This window comes from Vulpes lagopus, chromosome 4 (assembly GCF_018345385.1).
Source record: "Vulpes lagopus strain Blue_001 chromosome 4, ASM1834538v1, whole genome shotgun sequence".
In the NCBI taxonomy this organism is placed as follows: domain Eukaryota; kingdom Metazoa; phylum Chordata; class Mammalia; order Carnivora; family Canidae; genus Vulpes; species Vulpes lagopus.
In genome coordinates, this window is record NC_054827.1 from 84,223,929 (window position 1) to 84,243,467 (window position 19,539).

At 38.2% G+C, this 19,539-nt stretch overlaps 1 protein-coding gene across 1 annotated transcript in view; it reads right to left on the reverse strand.

Moving 5' to 3' along the window:
- Positions 1-14,745: 14,745 nt before the first annotated feature.
- The window catches only part of XRCC4 (X-ray repair cross complementing 4), a 277,018-nt gene continuing 272,224 nt past the window's right edge, over positions 14,746-19,539 (reverse strand). The window contains exon 10 of the mRNA XM_041752028.1: positions 14,746-14,867. The gene's annotated coding sequence lies outside the window, so the exon portion shown is untranslated. The remainder of the gene's footprint in view (positions 14,868-19,539) is intronic.

Sequence of the window (19,539 nt, forward strand, 5' to 3'; positions counted from 1 at the left end):
CATATTTTACTTACATGTGCCAGTGAAGTGATTGTACTTCCCAAGATCCCTTTGTACACATAATTACTTGATTTGTGAACCAAATGTGTGGTTTAAGGATGGAAATAGGTACACGGTAACTCCATTTGGGAGGTCCAGTTTTGACATAAATGACTGGAGATATATACTTTTTTTATGAAAGAAAGGTTAGATATAGGATTCAAATTTAGTTGATTTAAAACATTTGATATTTGAGGATTCATTTATTTGAAGGGTTCAATTTGATTTTCTGCACTTAAAAATGCACTTTAGTTGGGAGATACAGTTAAGTGATGATTGAAATAATCAATTTGGAATAAAACAACTACAGAGTATCATTTTATCAGTAGGATATATTATATCAGCTCTCTAACTTTAAGAAAAATAGTGTCAACATCTTATATTTAAATGACTTGTAAACATGTTCTGCAATGATCTGTCAGTTGTTCTAAAGCACACATACCTAATACTAGCAATTGCAAAACTGAATTTTGCCTCCACAGACCAAAGAGATACTTTTCTAAAAACACCCTGGGATTTATAGTTAAATATTCACAAAAGTTATCCACTTTTTTGAAAAGTCACTTTTCTCTCCCTTTTGTGCAAATATGTTCCGTAGGAAACAGAAAAGCCTGAAAAGCAAGAAATCTTTACAGAAGCAGAAGCTTTTCTACCCATACCTAGGGCTATATTACTATAAACAAAACCTCACTATCTCTACTATATCCCAAGATGTAATTAGTGCTTTCTCAACTACTCTCATCTTGCTTGAAAATTAGCTTTGTGTTTGCAAGTCTTAGAGATGATTTCCAGTTCTCCCTGAGAGCCAGAAGGAAAGCAGGAGGACTTGAGGCCTAAAGAGAAGACCCCTGGGGATGCTGGGCTCACCTGGCTGCTGGTGGCTGGCATGAGACAGTGCTGTTAGCCACCTTGAAATAATGCTTTTGGAACAATTTTAACCTAAAATGCTGGGTAAGGTTACATTCAAAAAGTGTGCAGCCAAAAGTTATTTTTATTTTAGTAAAAAAATTGTTTAAGATTTTATTTATTTATTTTAGAAAGAGAGAGGGAGGAAGAGCACAAATGGGGTTGGAGCAGAGGCAGAAGGAGACAGAGAATCCCAAGCCGACTTGATGCTGAGCACAGAGCCCTATGGGAGGCTCCATCTCAAGACCCTGAGATCATGACCTCAGCCAAAACCAAGAGTCGGAGGCTTAACTGACTGAGCCACCCAGGCACCCCACCAAAAGTAGTTTTGAAATTGAATAGGACAACCACCATTAGGTTTTAAAAGGAATGTTGTCCTTGGTTGAAGTAAATGCACATGGCTGGCATTAATTTCTAACTTCTATTTTGGTGACAAATCTAATCATCATACTATCTCCCTGTTATGGGAACCAAAATATTTTGCTTCCAGATAATCTCAGATGAACTCTACATTTCTCTTATTCATTCTCCAAATATGATTATGATAGTAGTAATAAAAATAATAATGACAATAATAAAAAATAATAGTCAAAATAGCCACCAATCGTTGAGCACTTAATGTAGGCCAAGCATATCTTCACGATAATCTTAAAAAGTAGGTATTATTATTCTAGTCATACAGAAGAGAAATGGGAAGTTCAGAGGGGAAGGACACTACCTTAGGTAGCTAAAATAGGACTGATTTCACCCCTGCTAGTTCCGTGTGCTGCATATAGTTTATGTCTCCGTAGAGTCATATACTCCCATGTTAGGCTGGAACTGCATTTCCAAAGAATATTGTAACTTTCCCAGGGAGTTGTTACTGTTTAAGGAGGGGCCCACTTAGTATTACTATCTTCTTCTTCTTTACTAAACAGAAACTGAACAGGACAAGGACTGTCCTGCTTCCAATCTCCTTAAAAAAATAAAAAAATTAAAAAATTAAAAAAATAAATAAAAGGAGGAGGGGGAAGTGTGTGGCAAAAGCAGTTATCACATTTGAATGGCCTCAGACATAGTTAAGCACTCTGTAAATCCTTACCATCCCGGACAGTCTGATAAACTCGGTTCTGGGGACATATTATTTTTATTTTGATAATTTGTCTTCAACCTGTTTCTGTTTTATGCAAGAACACAGAAAAATCAATTGGTGTTTTGTTTCATTGCTTTTATTCAATTAAATGCTTTCTTTTACCTTTTTTTCCCCCCTCTACCACGGTTCAAAGTAACAACATGATAACATCAGCCTTGGATATTAGCCCTCACAGATAGAAATGTTCTTGCAATAAGCTCAATAGGACTTTCTGTAATATATTACCCATGCTCTCAGACTCCTATCAGTCTCTGAGACAGTCATAATAAACACGAACTAAAACCTCAAAATCGTCAGGAAATTCTGGAGTTTAAAAAAAAAAAGTCTTTGGAGGTCTCTCCAAAGTTAATGTGATGTTTACAAATTGGGTCAATAATCTATAAAAATTTTAAAAAGGAATTATTTAAGAATATAACTAAAGGAATCTGTGTTTATACAGTACTAAAAATTATAGCCTTAACATTTTCTAACAAAAATAAAACAGTGATTTCATAAGAATAGGACTCCATTAAGGGGAAAATGAGCATTAAAAGTTTGAGCATTTCAAGTGTTCCATTTTCTTAATTAAAGAGAAATCGGGATTTAGAAAAAACAGTTTTATGACATTTGCATGAAAGTGTAAAGTTTGTAAGGCATGTTTACTAAACATCAGTTCATTTGTTAAAATAGCTTTGAGGCAGTCTTGCTGCCATGTAAAGCTTAGCTTACCAGGAGAAGTGTAGTCCAGACTCAAACTATTCTCATCTTACTGATATATCACTTAGAGATACCATGTACTTAGCAACCCTAGGTCACACATTGTGACCTGAAGTGTATATCACAGCAAACGTCCTCAAGTTCATCTATTTTTGTTACCTCTTGGCCACAAAGCATAATGTGTTCCAGTTTTAATTATTTCTGAAAATTACAATAGCCTAATGAACACTTTTCACATTCCAGAAGTTTCCAACTCAAATACTGATGATATTCCTTATAACAAATCAACTTAGAGTTAATATCCCTGTGGCTTCTGCCTTTGAAAACATCTTGCCTTCATATATATCATTTCTGTAACTTTTGTAAGCTTCTTTCCCTGCTTCCCACCTTTGTTTATCTAGAAAAAACTGACCCAAATGTCAAGATCTGGATTAAATGTATAGTAGTCCTTGAAATTTTTCTGAAGTGACTCCCCTGCTTATGCCCCAACCCTTGTTCCTGCTGCCTCTCAGAACAGCTACTGTAAATTGCATGCCCTTTCATTATTACATGTATCCCAGTATTGTCACAATTCACTGATGACAGGGGACTTTAAAGCAAGGGCCACGTTTTGTTTTGTTTTGTTTGTACTTGTATTCCAAATTTCTGGAGCAGTGCTTAACATCTAGATATCCTAAAATTTTATTTGGTGTAAAATGGATGATGAGATGGACACATGGCACTGTGGCCTGCAAACTCTCTTGGCAGTGAAGTGGGACCATGGTGGGGTTCACCTGGTTTATTTCCTGTTGGCTATCTCTGTGTTTTCTTGCCTGACTTCCAGTTACTCGAAAGCCATTGTTGAATACATTTTGTCCAGTTTTCCATCTATTTCTGGGAAGAGGATAGATCTAGGCCCTTTTATCCTATCTTGGTCACGTAGAACTCCTGCATGCCTTCATTCTTATGATGTCTGATTTACCAAGTAAAACAAGAAAGATGTGATCGTTAAATGAAACTGTAGTCATAGCTCATGCTTTCTGATCTTTCAGTTTACAATGGACATCAAATGGATCCAACATCTGGATGTTGGTATAAAGTAGGTTGGACATAAGAAAATGCAATTTCTCACCTCTTTATCTGGGAAGAAGAGAAGCAAAAGGGTTATATCACTCTACCCTGGCCAGTTGGTTGATTTTATGCTATTCACATGTTCGCATTAGAGAGGGCAGTGCAGTGTGTTGCTGCTCAGCTCTGTACCCGCTCAATTGTAAGAACTTAATAAATGAAGATGGTTGTTGATTTGGTTTGGGTAGCTCAGAAACACAATTACACATCAGCTGAACTGCAAGAGATTCCTAAGGAATTTTCACGTATCCCACTTTACCTCTCCTGTGTTTTATCAAGCAGCTCTCATTTAATAGGGTTTGTAAAGAACTCACCTTAGGTGCTTAGGTAGCTGATGAACACATACCGCATTATGCTTTGCATCCTTTCTCCCGTCAACAGAGCACTTCATCTGTTAAAAGAGTATCTCCTGGCCTGGAGAGCTAGTGTGAGCCAAACACAGCCATCCAACAACCCAAAAGGAAGGACAGACCCTGAGCCACTGTGATCTGAACCACTGGCTATCATTTTACGGGAAGTCAAAGAGAGGAGAGGTCAGTAGCTTCTGGATGTGAGTGTTCTAATTAGTGCACATTTTAGGACCCGGTCCTTTCATGCTATCCATCCATCTCTACTTTCTTTCAAATGAAAGTCAATTTAGATGAGAAAACTATTCTAGACTCTAGGTGAAACAGCTGGCGGGTACCTAATGAGGTTGGGAGTGGGGGGTGGAAAGTGACTAACCTTCAGCAGAAGGGAAGTGGTTCCCAGAAGTTGAGCAATCTCTGGGGGCGCCTCTCACAGCTGGTGAGTGTCCCAAGGCAGAGGGGAGGCCCTGACTACAAGGTGTTCATTTGTAATAAATCCCCCCAATGCAGGTACAGACTGGGGAGGTGAAATCCCCTATGTAGAAAAGGACTGCGAATAAATGTACCCACTTTTCAAACATGAATGTTTTTGGTGCCAGAGGCCCAGAGGTGAGGCCAAACCAAAAACAATGATAAAGATTAAAGGGTGAGAAAGAACATAAAACTTAAGTGGTGTAAACTGTGTAAAAACTACAAAGGCAGTGTTGTGCCATAATTTTTGAAAACTTATTTTTACCTTGTTTCCCAACTTTTGGATTGTGACAAAATAAATGTACCATAAAGTATACCACTTTAAATAACCATTTTTAGGTGTTCGGTTCAGTGATACTTAGTAGACTCAGATTGGGGATCCCTGGGTGGCGCAGTGGTTTGGCGCCTGCCTTTGGCCCAGGGCGCGATCTTGGAGACCCGGGATCGAATCCCACATCGGGCTCCCTGCATGGAGCCTGTTTCTCCCTCTGCCTATGTCTCTGCCTCTCTCTCTCTCAATGTGACTATCATAAAATAAATTAAAAAAAAAAAAAAAGTAGACTCAGATTGTTGTGAAACCATCAGCACCAGCTGTCTCTAGAGCTGTTCTCGCATTGCAAAACTGAAATTCAATACCCATTAAACGCTAGCTCCTCATGCCCCTCATGTCCCCCCAGCCCCTGGCAACCACCATTGTACCTTTAGTCTCTGGTTTTGACTATTCCATGCACCTTACGTAGTGAAATATCTGTCTTTATGTCAGTTACCACACTGCTTTAATCACTATAGCTCTGTGGGAAGCTCTGAATTCAGGAAGTATGAGTTCTCCAGCTTTGTTCTTCTTTTGCAGAACTTTTGGACTATTCTAGGTCCCTTGAGATTTTTCTATTTCTGCAAAAAACGTCACTGAGATTTTTGAGAGACATTGCATTAAATCTATAGGTCACTCTGGGTAGCATGACCATTGTGACACTATTAAGTCTTTTATGTCTTCTTTAATTTATTTCAGCAATGTTTTGTAATTTTACCATACAAGTCCTTCACCTCCTTGGCTAAATTAATTCCAAAGTATTTTATTATTCTTAATGCTACTATAAATAGAGTTATCTTCTTAACTTTGAAACTACTGAATTGAAGTTCTAGTTTAATGAGAAAACAATAGAGCAACATAGTTACATACAAAATTTAAATGTACGTGGGTATTGTAATGCGTCTGGAAGAACTGGTCATGTATATCAGAGAATCCTTTTCTAAAATTAAAAAAAAATGAACACAACTCCATGATAGACATTCTATAAATGGTAGACATCGATAAAGTATGTAATAACGACATGAATGAACAATTTTAAATGGTTCTGTGTTCTGGTAATCACAGTGGTCATATCTATGCACAAGCCCTGTTAACCGGTGAGACTAGATGAGCCCATGGATACTCTCAAATATCTCTGTAATGCACAATTGTTATACATGGTATCTGTCAGAAAACATAGGAGGAATTTTTTTTGTTTAGATAGTCAACAAGGTTTATCTCAACAAACCTAGCATTTCCCAAGCTTAACATCTTGATGGTAAACTCCCTGAGGGCATAGATGGTGTATCTCTACCACCTATCAAGGTGCCTAGCATATAGAGATGTCAATTAGGATCAGGTGAATGAATGAATAAACAAATGAAGTTTGGGAAACCAAAGACTAAATCAGTTGGGTGCTTCCCAAAGGCCACCTACATAAAAATGTATTCCAAAATAAAATCTGTTTTGACACCTGAAACAAACCAGTAACACTATGACTATCCTTTGCAGCCTTTAAAGTCTGGTGTAAGCCCCACTACTCCTAAGACTCTTTCTTTTGTTACTCTAGTTGTCACCAATCTTCTGTTCCGAAATTGTATAGCACTTTCGGTCTTTACCATATCATTTATACACTATCTTGTAGAATTCACTACAGCATGTTTGACATGACTATTTGACTTCTGGCTATGCACATTTCTGGTGCTCTGTGAATTATAACTATCATATGCTAACAAGCATGCAGCACAGCAATAAGCCTCCTGTTATTAATAATTATTGTATGATTAATAAGTTTATGGCCCTTTATATCAATAAGGTTCATTTAAAACTATTATCTCATTTGATTTCATAATAATGGCACAGTGGATATTGATGCAATTATTCCCATTTTGTAGATGGTGTAACTAAGAACCAAAGAGGTTAAATAATGTTTCGGTGGCTAGATATTTGTTAGATTATGGACTAAACCCAGGATTTAGGACATCTAAAGCCCATTTCTGGGATCCCTGGGTGGCTCAGTGGCTAAGTGTCTGCCTTTGGCTCAGGGCGTGATCCTGGAGACCCGGGATCGAGTCCCACGTCGGGCTCCCTGCATGGAACCTGCTTCTCCCTCTGCCTGTGTCTCTGCCTCTTTCCCTCTCTGTGTGTCTCTCATGAATAAATAAATAAATAAAATCTTAAAAAAAAAATAAAGCCCATTTCCTTGCTTCATGGTCCGTTTTCTGACTTGATCAAATTAAGCCTTGTTCTGACATTCAGAATACATCAAGTTCTCCAATCTTTCTCCCTGCACAACTTATACCCCAGACACCAGTTCCTAGACAATTAGTGATTCAAGAGGCTGAAAGGAGAGAAAGAAAGAAAGAAAGAAAGAAAGAAAGAAAGAAAGAAAGAAAGAAAGAAAGAAAGAAGGAAGGAAGAAAGAAAGAAGAAAGAAAGGAAATAGAGAGAAGTCCAAGGGAAGTAAAGAAGGAAAAGACACTAAGAAGTAGAGGTCCAGACTGGAGGACTCTAGGCCTATCTGGCTAGCAGATGTGTTTTGTTTGGCCACCACAAGCATTTTTTTTAAAAGAGTGAATCCATTGCCAACTTTTAAAATGGCAAGTGTTCTCATCTATATTTCGGGCTTCTCTTGAAAATATGAGATGAATGACAAATTAGGCTCAAGTTTCTGCATGGTGACAATTTGCTCCAGCTGAGTAGTGGCTGCTCCCTTAAGAGAGAGTGTGTGCCCTCCAGTGTATCCCAGTCCCAAAGCTCTCTCTTAGACAACTCCAGGTAGCATCACTCTTTCAGCCTCTTGAAGGCTCTGCAGCTGTTTCAAAGAAATCTGATGGGCTTTACTTTATGGCTGTGTCTGGCTTTCCATAGCTATCATCAGCTTTAATGGGTTTATTTTAACTACCCACATCCTAATCAGAGGGCTACTGATGTCTAACTCTTTTTTAGCTGGATAAATTCACTCATTGAACAAATATTTATTGAGTGTCTACTATCTTCCTGGCATTGTTTAGGAATCAATCTCATTAATTCAAAGCTATATCTTAGGTTTCCTCTAAGATGACTAATGATTACAAATAGTTTCTACCTGGTCAAGAGTCAATCTTATGTCTAAGATACAAACACTCTTCATTATGCATATTCAGGATCAAATTTTGACAATGATTTGGTCATAAGATCCAAGCATAGCCGTAAGGATACCAAAATGATGAAGTAACGGTGTAATAGAAAAAGGTGCAAAGCGTTGGTTTGGATATTCTAAAGATTTATGATTTTGTTTCTTCAACTGTGTTACATATAAGAAAAACAATACAAGTTTTTAATTGCGCTTGCCTCAAGAAACCAGACAGACTTCTGTTTGGAGATAACAGATGAGCCGAAGCTTATTCCCTAATTCCTTTATGTGTCACCCAGAATTTGGAATACATGAAAAGGTGAGCACATAGGAGATACACAAGGATAACCTTCTCTAAATCTTATTCTCATCTCCAGGCATCTCTTAAAAGCTGGTGTCCCTCTCCCTGTAGAAACCCTACTGAATTTCACCAATCCTATATGGCTATACCTTTAATTTCTCATTCATTTCAGTAAAGGTTAGGCAGGAAATTATGGTAAGGAAAATGGGACCATCAAAAAAGGGTTTATGTGATTTATTACCACGTGTATTAGTATCCCGTGGCTGCCATAACCAATTAGCAAAAGTTAGCAGTTTAAAACAACAGAAATTTATTTTCTCACAGTTTATGGACTGGAAGTCTAAGGTGTTGGCAGGGCCTCTCTCCCTCTGAAAGCTTTAGGGGAGACCATTCTTTGCCTTCTCCCACCTCTCATGGTTCGAGGAGCTCCTTTGTTTATGGCTGCAAAATTCAAATACCTGCTTCTGTCTTCATATGACCTTCTCCTCTGTGTCTGTGTCTCCTCTTCTGTCTCTTATAAGGATACTTGTCATAAGATTATCAGGGTGAACCAGGATAATCTCATTTTAAAATCCTTAACTTAATTACATGTGCAAAGAGCCTTTTTTCTAAATAAGGTCATATTCACAGGTTCCAGGGGTTAAGATATGGACATATTTTTTGTTGTTGTTAGTCTACCACTTTGACCAAATACACTGTTACACTGTTTGAACTCTTGCTACACCTTTCAGAAACAGATTTATACCATACAGAAGTACAATTTTTACTTAATTCAACGTGATGCTCATAATTAATTCTGTAAGGGGTTTAGCATCAAGTCCTTAGTCAACAACACAAGCTTTAATTCTGTCGTTATTTCTATACTAAAATTAGATGTGATTTATGGTATGCCTTCTTACCTGTTTTCTGTAAATATTTAATTGCAGCTTTTGCCAATCAACGTAAGTTCTGAGAATCCAAGAACTGTGCCTTATATTTATTTCCGTTTTTCAGCTCAACACTGAAGACGGTCTAATATATATAGATAGACGATTACTGCATGCTTATTGATTAGCACATTCATTTGAAGTTACTCTTTGTCTGCAGTTTCTGTAGAAATTTTGCTAAGGATATGAATGTACTGGAGGAACAAGGGAAGCTTTTGTATGACAGTATATTTTCCTTCAGGGGTAGGGGAAAGCATGACTAAGGTTAGCTCTAACCATATAAGTTCTTCATTTCTCTCCCCCACTGGCTCCCTCCTATTCCCCTATTTGGATTGATCTACACACCAGTTTCCAGGAGGTACAGGTAAGAAGAGGAAATCTATAAAGTCTGTTCGAAAGCAGAGATACAAGATTATGGTTTACAAATCTTGACAGAATCCTTTGAGTGATTTAGTTAGGACTGAGGCTCTACAGAATTGCCACCAGGAAATGTGTCTATAGAACTCAGGGAGAGTGGATTAATACCTTAGTTGGAATCGTTTCGAATGACTTTCTTGGAAGGAAGACAGGAAAAGAAGGAAGGAGGTTCGGGTCAGAGAGAAGTTGTTTGAATAGATATTAGGATCAAAAGAAGAGTTATTTTTGGGTTCAGAGCATTTCAGAAGTTTTTTTGAGAAATAGTAAGAGATGTTAGAGAAAGAGAAATTACAAGTCTGTAGAGAAGTGAAGAAATTTTGCACTGGGTTGGTGGGGTAGGAATCAGAAATAGAAATATCACAATGTCATGAGCTGGCTAGAGGCATTTATTTAGTAGCAGAGATATACGAATGGAAAGGGAAAAAATACATTATTGTGGAGAAGGCTGGAGAAATACAGCACCTCAGTGCTACATTTGCAATACAAATAGCTGGCCAATCTGGGGTTGCTGGAAGGAATCATCAGTGCTGATTAAATGAGGAAGTTCTTGCGCTAAAATAATAAAGTACCATAGAGGCATCAGAAGCTGGGCTGAAGATATGTAGCAATCCTCTTGATATTTCATTAATTAACCAACGATCCCTTCTCCTAAGCCTCTTTGAACCTCCAATGACAGAACTTATGGATATTTTTTTTAAGGTGGAGGAAGAAGACCTAGCATAATCATATCCTTTTGTTCATTTTAAGTAGAGGTCACTTAGATTTCCTTAAGCTCAGTGAAAACGTTATCCAAGCAAAGATTCCACTGCACATTGAAATAACTACGAATCCAAAGCCTTAGATTAGCCTCTAAATGGTTTTCCTTTAAACAAGGAGAACTGTAAAACTCTGAACATTGGTGAGGAACTGGATGAAAGGCTGCGCTCTCTAGACAGTTCTGCTTGGGAGACATGTGAACTCTACTATCCCTTTTCTGTCTGTCTAGCCAAGGCGTCTCTGAATGCTCAAGGATTGTTTTCAAACCAGATTGATAAGAGACTAAAAAGACCCAGTCTAAGTTTGCTGGACCTTATCTTTTTTTCCTTAAATTGCCTTCCACACTGTGAACGTGAAACACAAATAGGTAAAAATTAAACCATATGTGGTCAAAATAAATATGTCTTCTCTTGCCAAAATGATTATTTCTGTAATTTTTTTTAGAGGCAGAAGCAATGACAAGATTGAGATGTGTCTCAGGTTGAGGAAGGAGAAACTATGGGTAGGACTCACGGGCTACAGAGAACAAAGCTCCCTCTTGTTCTGGAGGGGAGGCCACTGCCTTGGGATACGTCCACTAGGTGGCGATTCATCTCTTACATTCATCCTACAATTGAAGGCCCAATCTGCTAAGCATTATAATGGGCATGAAAAAGGAAACATGGATCACTTGGTTTAAAAAATTCGTTTCTCTGAAAATCAGTTTTGAACAATCCAGATATCCCTTTTAGGGTGAGAATTTGAGTCCTACCATTTTGGAAAATTTCATTATCAAGGTTCTGAGCAATAAGCAGAGTTGAACTTTGAAGTTGAAAGCAATCTTAGAAACCATCCCAACAGACCATCCTTCCTTTGCAGATGAAGATACCGAGAACGAAAAATATCAAAATCACTTGCCTAAGATTACAGTATTAGACAGTGAGAGAACTAGAATTAGATTCTATGTCACTGGAATCATCCTGGTCCAGGTTAAAAGCTTTTGTCAATGAATGTGCTTATATACCTGTTAAATTCTAGAGACAGTTCTAGATTCTGAGGACACAGGAATAGCACCCATCTTTAATCAGCCCTTATGGTTGGAGAAACAAATAACTGAATAGGCAATAGCAATGCAGAATTCATTAAACAAGAACTGGTGATGATGTCCGTCTGCTGCCCAGAGCAGGATGCGTCATATGACAAAGCAAGCACAAGCCTTCAGAAAAGTGAGGCAAGGCTGAGTGTTTGGGAGAGGAGGTGACTTCAGAAGCCAGCAAAGGGAAAGGATAGGTATCATCAGTCAGAAGTTTGGTCAGAAATAGGACACATAGTGCCAGAGGTTAACAGGAGGCAGTGCCACAACTGCTTGCTCCAGGACTGAGTGCAGACAGACTGCCTCACAAACCCCAAACCCAGGCACATGGGCAGAGACCAGAAGATGGGCAGGATGTGGTCATGTGATGAGCCAGAGGGCCAGGCAAGGGGGTGAGGAAAACACCTGGGACAAGGAAACTGAGCAGCAGTTGACCAGGTAACAGCGTAAGGATGCAAGAATCTGGTGTGCAAGTCATTTCTGTCCTAGTCAGAATTTTCTAGTATCCATTTTGCTCGGACAAGAAGCAGTTCCAAGACCTGAGCAGCTCTGAATCTGCTGGCAAGCACACACAAGTAGAACTCCATTCATTCTTTCTGTTTCTCTTGATAAAGCTCTACAGAGAGAGATTGAGTTTACTCACCTGGCAACTGCACCCAGCCATGGCATTAGTCCCATCAGAAGTTTAACAAAACCAGTATGCAAAATCTCAAAATCTCATCTCAAAACATATGTAAGAAGATTCGTGAGAGGGGGAGAGGAGAAGATATCATATATAGTAGGTACGTGGCCCCTTTTGAAAAGAAACGGTCTTGGAATCATTTATGAAGAATCTCTAGCTGTGCAAGACTTACCACATACATGCTGCCAGAAACAGTTTCCAGTTGAGAAGAAGCATTGGATCCTGGGAAAGACAGAAGCAAAAACAGAAAGTAAATTATGTGTGAGGAAGACAAGTTCTTCCTTTATCCTAAAAAATGAATGCCAAGTCAGGCTAAGAGTAATCCACTCCTACACAATGGTGCCTGCAGACCTTCCAATATTTGCCTGTTGTCTCTTTCAGGGAACTAGCTTTTCAGACCACAGAGGAAAGCCCATAGGTGAGTCTCAGATCTGAACAGTGTAAACATCGTGAAGCAAGCCACCACTAGGGCAGAGCTGAGTTTTCTATTGATGCTGACTGTATTCATTATCTCTAACTCCTGCCTTGAAATGTTTCACTCAAACCAAATATAAACTCTGGCTCGTTGTTGGTTTGAGTTTCCCAGGACTGTGCAAATGTGTCTGGAGTATGTCATTTACATGGGATATTAATTTTCAAAGATATGATTTACAGGGTTTTTATCCTCCAAAACAACCCTGGGATCATTTCAATGAACAACTTGATACATGATGGGCCTTGGGGTTGCTGACATTGTTCTGTTTCTTAACCTATATATGATAGTTCCATGGTATTTGTCTTATAATCATTTATCAGGTTTATGTTTTATGCTTTTCTTCATTGCATTTCATAGTACCAAAAAAAAAAAAAAAAAGAAAAAAGTTTAACAAATGTTATAGTCTGGGTTTTTGAATCTGTGAGGCCCTTCAAAAAACTCAGTGAAGTGCTAGACAATTCAACAGCGATATTCCGCGGGATCCACTGATAATGAGAAACCAGTTTCCAACTATATAGTAATTTCTTTTATAGTTGCACCTTAAAGGTCAAGTATTTTAATGTATATTTCCACTGTTTTTTTTAGTGACTTGAAAACATTTCACAAATATCCTTTTGCTTTTCCTAGTCTCCTGAGACCCAGGTGAGGCAATGTTGGCCCAGTCAACCACATGATATAAATTAAGAAAATGGGAATTCTGAAGGCAATTTTTTCACGTTTAAACTCTATCTTTGGAACTCTCACTTCTTAGTTTAGGACTTTCTGGGGAACGTGTTCCTGGCATAGTGCTATCTGCTATCCATTCACTTCAGAGAAGGTTGCTGGTTTCTCCAAAAGCATTTATCCTTCTGTTAATTTACTCCAGGTGTGTTGGTGACAGACCATGAGACTCGGGGCTCCAGATCCATGTTCACTACACCAGATCTGAGTTTTTAATCCTTTCCTGAATGTTCTGCTAGTTTAGACTGGTTTTCCTGTCTCCCTTTGTTAGACTGTGTGTATATCTCCTCTATAAAATATTAGAAACAATCCATGCGAGTCTTATACTGCCAAGTGTAGGTTCAATCAAAATTTGTGGTTTCTGTTTCAAACCAACCTTGAACCTTTAGTGTTTAGGACTGTTTAATTCTGGCACAGTTTTGCTCCCTGTTTCCAAAAATGACCTATTATTAGGCTAAAGGCTTCTTGCCTATCTAGTAAGTTCTTAGAAAGCAAATTATCATTGAGTGAGTGAATTTAGTAATTTAAACATTCATGATAATGAAATAAAACCTGGACGAACCAATTAAGGGACACAAAGAAAATGTACTTGATAAAAATACTTTGTACTTAACAAAAGTCTAAAACATCCAAAAAATATCTTACCATATTATATATTTAGAAAACTAAAGAGGAAAAAACCTAGTTCTTAAAATTGACCTCAAAGGGTTTTACTGTCAGGAAAATTCTGAAATAATTTTATTTAATTTATTGAGAAAACCCCAAACAGGTCAGGTTAGAAATCAGGAGAGACAGACGAAATTTTTTTCTGCCAATAACCAACTACTATGTACAAGTTTTTAACCTTTGCTACTAATTCAGCATTTTTTCATAGATAAGTTAGTACCTTTTATTTTTTAATACCAAAATACTTTATTGAATGGAGTGGTGCAAATGTAGGAAGAAGAGAGCAGAGGTGGATGTTTTGGTGAAGCTTACAGAAAGCATGCAGGAGGTGCATATGTGTGAGTGTACGGTGTTACTCACCACAGGCAGGGGTTCCCAGCAGGTACGAGGAAGCCTGCCACAGGCTTTACTCTGTGTCCCTGTCTCCCAGGTGTGCTTGTCAAAGATGCATACTGTGATGCCAGGTTTTGGAACCACTGTCTTGCATAAGTTTATTACACGAATCATTCATTTTTTAAATGGGTTTTGCCTGGCCTATTTAGATAATGTGTCACAAGGAAGCCAAACAAACTCTTTGTCAGAAGAGTTTCACAGCTGTAGCAGTAACAGATTCACACGATATCCAGGTGTGCTGCACACAGTCCATTGCAGTCAGCCTGAAGCCCATCATTAGGGGCAGCTTTATTGACATCCTGAAGCAAATTTGTCCACCTTTTCGGTTCTGCGGTCCTGGTGGTGGTTTTGCGGCACCTGCAGGGAGGATGTGGTCATCATGTCAGGTAACTGAGAAGAGGTGGCAGCTGCATGGTATGGAATCGTGGGGCTTTTGTGGCAGTTTGAACAGAGACCGTGGTAGTCAAGTGGGGACACAGCTCTGAGGGGCTGATCAGGAGCAAGCTTTGGGTTCTGGCCAAGCACAGCTGAAGAATGAAAGTCTGGTCATTCTCTGCAGGCAGCATCTGTCCACTCACTACAATTTTTATGCAGTAGTTTCAATAGTCAGAAGACAAGACTTCTGCTTCCAGCCATATGGAGTAAGAGGAATCAGATAAATCCCTTTCTCTTAAACAACCAGAAAACCTAACAAAATATGTGGAAGGATAATTTTAAGATCTTGGACAAGAAAATTCGCAGGACTATTATCTTAGAGAAGGGCAACAAAGTGGGGAGCTTATTGCCTGGAGGAAGTGTACAGGCCACAGCACGGAACAATGCGAAGTGTACACAGCACACTGGTTTCACTCGGGTGAGGAGATAGATTAGAATTTAGGAAAGCCAAGGAAGTTAAAATTCATGGGACAGAGTACCAAGGAAGGAAATGCACAGAGAGAGAGAGAGAGGAGGAGAGAGAGAGCAAACCTTCCAGAGATCTATAGAGGAGTCCCCTTGAGTCTCGGGCTGAGTACTGATGTACACAACCATGAAAGGAAAACAGTTAAGACCTGGGAAAAAGAGCCTCTACAAAGCACTAAGCTAAACAACTGCCTGAGCTCACACAAGGCTGGGAACATTTCTAATTTTTACCATTAGAGTAGAATGATGGTGTAGTATACAGAGCCTTAGGTAGAGTCCTCTGAAGGGTCATGGGGCTAAATTAACCCTGTGCTAATGGTTGCTCTAGACAAGCCCTAGCAAAACTTAAAAAGCAAGACTTAGAAAGGACTCAGCAGTATCCTAATTGCAAGCCAGAAAAATACTCCTTAAAGGAACACCATAAAATCCAGCAGACGGTGATGTAAAATTCATAACATCTGCCATCCAATCAAAATTTGCCAATCATGAAAAGAAGCAGAGAAATATGATCAATAACTAGGAGAAAAATTAATTATGGACACAAACACATATGTAATTGAGATGATGGGATTAACAGGCCATTTAAAACAACCATTTTCAATATGTTTTCATATTCAACAAGATGGAGGAAACAAGAACATGATGCTAAGAAAAAAGGAAGATGTAAAAATGCTCGACTAGCCATAGAGATGAAAACTAGAGCATTAGAAATAAAAAGAAAAATCATGGGTGGGATTAATGGCCAATTAGATACTACAGAAGAAAATCTCAGAAAACTTGAAGTGGCAGTACTATGAATTATCCTAAACGAAGCATAGAGAGAGAGAGAGAGACAGAGAGAGACAGAGAGAGAGACAGACAGAGAGAGAGATAGACACAGAGAGAGAATTAAAACTAATAAACAGAATTTCACTGAACTGTGGGACAGTATCAACAGGTCTAACATACATAGAATTACAATCCCAGAAGAACGGGAGAAAAGAGAACAGAAAAATATTTAAGCAATAAAGATAACATTTTTCAAATGTGTTGAAAACTAGAATCTCACAGATCAAATAACTACCTCCAAGCAGAAAGACAAAAAAAAAAAAAAAAAGACAAGGAAAACTCAAATACGGCATCTCATAATCAAATGCTGATAATCAGTAAGAAGGAGAAAACCTTAGAAGAATCTAGAGAAAAATGGCATATGGCAGAAAAACAATGTAAATGCTCCAGATTTATCTGCAGAAACCACAAATTCCATAAGGCAGCAACACTTCTCTAAAGTGCTAAAAGGAAAAAAAAATTACAATAGAGATTCGAAGATAAGCAGACTTCTTGTCAGACACTAAAATCCAGTAAATAGTGCATCTATACCTGTAATATCCTGAAGGAAAGAACTATCAACACAGAATTCTACATCTGCTGAAGATACATTTCAAAAAGCAAGATTAAATAAAGACCGTTAACAGACAAATAAGTGTTGAGGGAATCCATTATCAGTAGATCTAAAACTATCAAATATTAAAGGAAGTTCTTCAGGCAGAAGGAAAATGATATCAAAATAAAATCTGGTTTTGTACAAAAGGAATGAGAACTGTCAAGAATGGTAAATATAAATTATTTTTCTCATTTTTTATAAGTTAAGACAGCTTAATGTTTAAGACAAAAGTAATAGCGATGTATTGTGTTTAGACTATACATAGAAGTGAGAAATATTTGCAACATATATAAAAATGACAGAATGATCTGTTTGCAGAATATAGGAATAATTTCCATGAATTATTAAGGAAAAAAATAAGTTTCTCACAAAAGAGAAAACACAAATGGCCCATGAGCATTCCAACAGATTCTCATGAGAAATTAGAGAAATGCAGCTTAATATCACAATGAAATCCCACCTAAAACCCACCAATCAGCAAAAAATAGAAAGTTTGAAAACACTGGGTGTTGGTGACAATATATGGAAATAGAGACTCATTGCCTGCTGATATAACTACTGTGTGTGGGGGGGTGGAAATGTATTGTCTTGGAAAATTCTACTCATATGTATAGTCTGGAGAGAAATTCTTGAGTATGTATACTGGGAGAGCTATACAAGAATGTGCATCTTGACAATCTTTGTAGTACTAAAAACTTAGAAACGTAAATGTATGCTGACAACTGAATGGATGGTATTGTCTAACAATGACACACTGCGTATCAGTAAAAAACAAGCAATTTATAGTTACATGCAACAATGTGAATAAGTCACAGAATCATAACATCAAACAAAAATAGCAAGTCAAGTATTGCAATACCAAAAATAGGCCAAGCTAAAAAAAAAAAATAGTTGCCTTTCCATTAGACCCCTTAGTATATTTATCACAGCAATATTCAAGTCCCTGTCTGATGTATTTTACACTTGGCTGTCTCTGCATGTGATTCTACTGACCATCTGATTCTTTTCTCTTCTTGACTATGGCCCCAGGTTTTTTACCACGTGGCAAAACCCAAAATTTTTGTATTGTGTGCCCAGTATTGTGCATACAGGAACAGTGGAAACTGAAGAAATATTTACCTCTAAATAAGGCATGCCCTTTTTTGTCATGCCACCAGTGTAGAGACCGAGTCGATCTACTCTACAGACTAGCTGGGTCTTGCCTTTGTTGCAGCTTTAGTTATTTAGCTCACTATAGGATTCAGTTGATTTGATGGAGGCATCAGGACCTTCCTTTCAGTAGGACTTGAGATCTGAGCAGTCACAAAAGCCTAGAGATCTTTGCACTATCTATAGCCTAGCTGCCAGCTCTTTGAATGTGGGATGTAGCTCTTTGCTTTACAGCTCATGAAAGCCAGGTTTTTGGGATTCTACAGAGTTCCCTTTGCTCACTAGGGCTGTTATTGGACTTCTGTATCCCAGGAAATTTCTGGCTTTAGTCTTGGGAGTGCTGAGATGATGCATTCAGTGGAGGCCTTCAAAGTCTTGAACAGATTTCAATCTCTTGTCCTGCTTGCAGTCTTCAGCAAGTGCTTCCTTGCTCTCAAGGAATGCCTGGAGATCCTCAGAGGCATCTCTCCTCATTGTCCTGCTCTGACTCCAGCTTTCTGTGTTTCACCCCACGCACTCAGTGAAGCCCGTGGGAATGAGTTGGTGGGTAGGTGGAGACTTGCTCTGTGTCTGGACTCCTTGCAATCCTAATTTGTCCCACCAGCTCACATGCAGCTGCTAAAAGGTTGTTGAAAGTTTGGCTGTTTTTGTGTCACTCCCATCTGTGATGGACTTCTTTCACTGTGCATTAGACATTAAAGTAGCCATGGATTTCATCATCCTGGGAATGGCTTATTACTTCCTGGATTTTACTTCATTTAGCTTTCTTACATCTTCAGTACTCCGATTAGTTTTAAATACCAAGATTGTGTAAGTTATCTGGACTGTTCTCATTGCTAGGAATGACAAACACTTGTGACTTATTAAATTATAAGTGGAAGCAAAAGATAAAATTTGAGTTTTGAAAAAGGATTCACAAACAAATCCTTTAAAAAGTTGTATGTCCTTTTACCAAATTAAAAAGTACTGCATATTCATTTTTAAAACAAATTACATGAAATTATACAAAAATCTCAGATACATAAATATTGAAAGTTCCTTAGTCCCACCCTCCAGACTAATCACATATAAGAGTTTAATGTAGTATTACTCAAAGTAGCAAACACAATTTGTAATCTCAAAAACAATCTGATTCACCAAGACTGATTTTAAACACAACTGTGTATGTTGCTTGAGGTGGGTTAACACTATTCATTTCTACATGCAATTAGGATAGATGGTGTCCCCAAATAAAATTACTGTCCTGGAAATTTATGAACAGCATGTGATAACTTTCCTCTTTTTTCTCAGCGAGTCTCAATCCTAGCCTAATCTTATAACAAAATCTCATTGTAGCAAAATAACCTTGGCTACATTTTGACTGAAGATCTGTACAGATCAAAGAGAAACAGGTTAGATGAAAGAAACTGCTATCAAATTAATGTGTATGCCTGATGGATGCTGTGTTGAGAGAACCTCTGGAAGTTAATACCACTGGGCTGTTTTATCATTGCAGAGATTGGCATGGTTAGTCAGAGCTATCTAGAGAAATACAACCAATAGGACATATATATGTAG